The 5,393-nt window shown below is 48.1% G+C and overlaps 1 non-coding gene across 1 annotated transcript; it reads left to right on the forward strand.

Moving 5' to 3' along the window:
- The first annotated feature begins 3,121 nt into the window (after positions 1-3,121).
- Positions 3,122-3,204, forward strand: TRNAR-UCG (transfer RNA arginine (anticodon UCG)). Its single transcript has one exon. It is a non-coding gene; the product is annotated as a tRNA-Arg (tRNA).
- Positions 3,205-5,393: the final 2,189 nt, after the last annotated feature.

The following is a 5,393-nucleotide window of genomic DNA, read 5'->3' on the forward strand; positions in this document are numbered from 1 at the left end:
CCTGCTCCACCAAGGCTGCTCCAACAGATAAAACACCAGCCGTTTCCTTCTCCTCACTGTCTCTCTGTCCTAAGCAGTGGGAGAAAGCAGCCTCTGGGGAAAAAAGACAGTCACTCTGACCCAGCTCTTGGATGAACACCCCAGAGCAGAAGCTGGAACTCCTGTGAGTGGGAATGTTCTGTGGCCCATGAGGAGTGTGTCTGCTCTCCGGGGAAGTGGAGGAGGAAGAAGGGCACATGGGGTGAGGCCAGCAAGAAGGCCGGAGGCCGCCTGCTTGGCGATGAGAGCACCCAACCCCACACAGAATGTCAGGTGACGGTCGCAGAGGCATACAGCACCTGTGCATAAGTGGGTGTTTGGGGAAATCAGTAAAGATGTTGCCCTCGACACACCACAACAGGGAAGCGCCTCAAACACGCAGTGCCAAGTACAGGAAGCCCCACACAGAGGCCTCATACTGCATGATTTCGTTTTTGTGAACTACCTGGAGGACGGAAATCCATACAGTGCAGTTGGCCAGGGGATCGGGGAGGGGGATGGTCAAGTGACCAGTTGATGGGTGCGGGCTTGAGCTTGGGGTGATGGAAGCAATCTGGGACTAGAAAGATGTGGTGGTTGCACAGCGCTGGGAATGTACTAACACCTCGGAATTGCTCGCTTATTAAAATAATTCATTTTATGTTTTGTGAATTTCACCTGAAATTTTTTTTTTAAACTGTGGTCTAACACAGGCAAGTGGCAGCAGAGAACCACAGGGTTGAGGCAGGCCTGGCTCCGAAAGCCAAGAGTCACGCACAACCAGATTTCCGGGGGGAGAGGGGCAGGAGACCCCAGCTGCCAGCTGGCTTACACGGGGGGTGAGGGGGTGGTCACCTGGCTCACTGTGGCCCACAGGAACTTAAATTTTCCACTTCCGGCTTCCAGCATCTGGTAGCCAGTTCAACTGTCTTCTCAAATAAACAGAGTGACAGACTGTTTACTGACACCCATGTCAACCAGAAGGGATTGAAATAAAGGCATGGAAGAAAGAGGTCCTAGCTGTGTGAGGGCAAAAAGGATGCAGATGCAGGAAAATGAATACCAGAGAAAACTGAATTTACAGCGAAAGTCACTGAAGGAGGCAACAGGGGTATTTGATACTGAAGAAAAGTTTAAGCTTAAGCTTGCCTGCACTTGACGCCATTGCTTCAAACTCTATAAAGCATTTAAAAAGGTCGGATGGGAGGTACTTGGGTGGCTCAGTTGGCTGAGCATCTGACCCTCGATCTCGGCTCAGGTCTTCATCTCAGGTCGTGAGTTCAAGCCTCACCTTGGGCTCCATGCTGAGTGAATAAATAATACAAACATATGTATGTACGCACGTAGACTGGATCGGGCCGATAAGCCCACATACCCATGGTCTGAACAATGCACCTCTCCTTAAAATTGATCAAATAGACAAAAATCGATCAAATAGACCAAAAATCAAATAACCCCCAAACCCACATTTTTAGACATTTTAAAGCACAATTTAAAACAGATTATAAAAATCTGTATGTTTTTCTAAATCATTATTTAGAGGGAAAGTCAGAATCTTAAGTGTATACACTGGAAGAAAGAAAGATTAAAAATTGACAAACTGACTTAGCTAGTTAGCAGCACGATGACAAAGAAAGCAGAAGGAAGGAAAAGAAAGCAAGAAATGCACAGAACAGAAGAACAGAGAGAGTCCACAAAACCAACATTATTTTCCAAGAGACTAGTTTAAATAGACAAATGTCTGGCAAGGTTGAGTGAAAAAGCAAAAGAAGAAAAAGAGAAAGAAGAAGGCACAAGACAACCAGGCATGCAAAAAGGAACGCAGTTATAGTTATGATTCAGATTTTAAAATTCAGCAGAAGAATTCGATGTAAACTTTATACTACAATGTTTGAAAACTTAAGTAAAAATAAGTAATCTCAAAATATGTGTTATACTATTGTGAATTTAGAAAAAAACTCACAAAATCAGAATAGAACTATTAAATACATTGAATTGGAGTCAAAAGTCTCACACAAAAGGCTGATCTAACATGCTGACAGGTGTGTTTTACCAAACCTTCAAATAATATCGATTATCTTTCACTTACGTAAATCAGTCCCCCCCCCAAAAAAAAGTATATTTGTAAATAGAGGGAAAGTTACCCAGACTCATTTTATGAAGCTAGCCAGCATCATGTCAATATCAAAATCAGACACGAACACCTAGAAAAAGGGGAAGTATTGGCCAAGCTTCAGCAGGCGCTTCCCGGCTAATCTCATTGCTGCTGCTCTTGTCCCGTTAGAGTTTACTCTACTTGCAACCCAGAGCGATCTATTTAAAGTGTAAGTCAGAGTATGCCAGCACCTACCACTCTGGCCCTGGCCGCCACTCTGCCTTGTCCTCCACCTCTGCTGAACACCCTTGCTGTTCTTGAAGCACACCAAGTACTGCTGCCCCAGGACCTTTGCACTGGCTGTTCTTTCCACAGAGACCACTTTTCTCCATACATTCACATGGCTTTCTCTCCACCTTCATTCAGCCTCTGCCCAGAGGGTTTCCTTGACCCTGATTACTCTGCTGCACTGTGCATAGCATTGCCTAGTGCTATAGACTATACTGTGTCTCCCTAACGTCCCCCCAAATTCCTTTTGAAGTCCCACCTCCACCCAGTGTCATGGTATTTGGAGATGAGTCCTTTGGAAGGTCATTAGGGTTAGATGAGCTCATGAGAGTGAAGCTCTCATGATGGGAACAGACCTTTGTAAGAAAGACCCAAGGAGCTTTGTAAGAAGACACACCACAGAGCTTGCTCTCGCTCTGTCTGAGAGACACAATGAGAAGACAGCTGTCTGCAAGCCGGGAGGAGAACTTTCACCAGGAACCAAATCTGCCTTGATCTGGGACTTCAGCCCCCAGAACGATGAAGAAGAAAATGTGTAGTGTTCCGCCCCACTCTGTGGTATTTTGTCTGGCAGCCGAGCTAAGACACCTGTTGGAATAAATACTTGTTAATCATATTCTTCCTCTTGGGAATTCTTCCTCTTGCTCTGCAAGGCAAAGCCTTGTCCATCACCATTTCCTCCTATTATTCTCCTTGGGAATAAAGCATAGTACCGGGGGTGCCTGGGTGGCTCAGTTGGTTAAGCGTCTGCCTTCGGCTCAGGTCATGATCCCAGGGTGTGGGTTCGAGTCCCACATCGGGCTCCTTGCTCAGTGGGGAGCCTGCTTCCCCCTCTGCCTCTCTCCCTGGCTTGTGCTCTGTCTCTCTAACAAATAAAAAATAATAATAGTAATAATTTAAGAACAGTACCTACTTCAGAGAGTCACTGTGGGTTACATGGGGTGGTGGCCTGTGCCATCTGCTAGGGCCCTGCGCCCAGTGAGTGCTCGAACATGACACCTCTATGACCGCCTGCCCCGGACAGTGCCCTGCCAGTGTTGGGGGGTGACCGCATCCCACTGTCGACTTCACAGTCACCAGAACTGCCGAGTGCTTTGCCGTCCAGCTCCGCACTCCAGCCAGTAGGGGTGGGTGTCCGGGCCTCAGCGCGGACAGACTGTCCTCCCCTCCACCAGGTGACATCCAGCCACTGTCTCATCCGTGACATCCCGCCCGAGTCCAAACAGCTCCTGAGGCTTTGGACCACCTGCTGATGTGATTCCCGCCTCCTGCCCAGCGTCAGCAGGACACACGGATTTCCCACGTGTGGTTGTTTGCCGCGTCCTCGAGCCTACTCTGGAGAGCCTCCTGCCTGTGATAATCTAACAATGACAGTAATGGTGAGCACTGGCTGAGGTCACAGCCCACGGAGGGCCCTGCCCCTCTGTTTTGTGTAAACTCACAGCAACCCTGGGGTGTGGCGAGAGTGGAGGAAACCAGGTCGCGTGGGCTAAGCTCGTGCCCTGGTCACCAGGCTGACGCCCAGCCCAGTACTCTTTCCGCCTTCAACCCCGCCTTGAGCTGGGTTTGCTGGGCTCAGCTGCCACTTCCCCTCACCTAGAGGAGGTGGGTCCTTGGGAAAGCCCAGGCCTCGGGCCTTGGCAAAGCCACTTGTCCCCAAACCCACGGAGCCCAGAGCTGAGCGGGCATAGCTGAACTGACCTACTTTGTGCTGAGAAAAATGAACCTAGAAGGTGCATTCCTGCCCTTCTCAGGGCCTCTTTTAATTCCATATTTCACAAATCAGTAGATTTTACTGATTTTTGACTTGGAGGTTTTTAGAGACCCAGCAGATTGATCATAGGGAATCAAGTCCATTCAGACCGAAGCCCAGCTCTGTTTCATCATTGCCCAGGCTCAGAACTGTTTCAGCAATGACTTACTGCACCTGAAATAAATCACACCTTTCCTGTGAGAAAAGAATGACTAAAATTGAGCGCTCTTGAAACCTCCCTACCATTGTTGGAACCCCGAGTCCAAAATTATATCCGTGGTCCTAATGGCTAACCCATTCACAATAAATGTGAAGCTGAAGGTGAACTTGATCAGATCAACCATGTTTCCACAGATGGTGGACTCCCATGGAGTCTTCACTTTTTAAACCATGACCTTTAAAAAATAAATAAATAAATAAATAAACAAACCATGACCTTTGCTCCCCTTCCCACATGCTGTCTCTTTGCTCCTCCCCCAAAACACTCATGAAACCAACTGAAAGTTACACTCATCTTGAATAGTTCTTCTTAAAAAATTGGAAAAAGGGGCCCCTGGCAGGCTCAGTCAGAAGAGCATGTGCCTCCTGATCTCGGGGTCCTAAGTTCGAGCCCCACCTTAGCAGTAGAGATTACTTAAATTAAAAAATAATGCTAATAAAGGAAAAAAGTTCTTTCATTATAAAATGTAACCACAGTAAGGAACATTTGGTAAGCGGAGAAAGAAAAAAACCAGAAACACCCATAATCCCAGGCAGCTGAAACAGCTTTGTCCACTTCCTTGACGGCGTGAAGACCAAAGTTGCTCTCAGTATATAACTGTGGAGAATCACGTGCGGAGCTTCAGGATGGCTGAGGACCGCCTGACATAGGGACAGGCCCCTGTGTCCTCCCTCAGAGGGGCAGCCTTCTGCTGTGCACACGCGTGTGAGCGCACGCGGGCGTGTGTTTTCTCCTCTCTGCGTTGCCTGTGTTCCTGCTCATCCCTGTTCATTTTCAGTTTTGACCTTGTTTCTGCATTTTCTTCCAGGACAAGTTCTTTAAGAGATGGGTCTTTTCTTACATGTGCTCTCGAATTGCACACACTCAAGAGCACACGAAGAGGCAGCAGATGGGCAGTGGCCCTCTGCTCAGGGGAAGATGGTCCACGCGCACACCGAGGTTCCTGCTCCCCAGGCCACGCCCCTCGCCGAAATGGGTAATGAACGCGTCACTGCTTCAAGCTACTTGCTAGACAATGA

This window comes from Lutra lutra, chromosome 14, assembly GCF_902655055.1.
Source record: "Lutra lutra chromosome 14, mLutLut1.2, whole genome shotgun sequence".
NCBI lineage: Eukaryota > Metazoa > Chordata > Mammalia > Carnivora > Mustelidae > Lutra > Lutra lutra.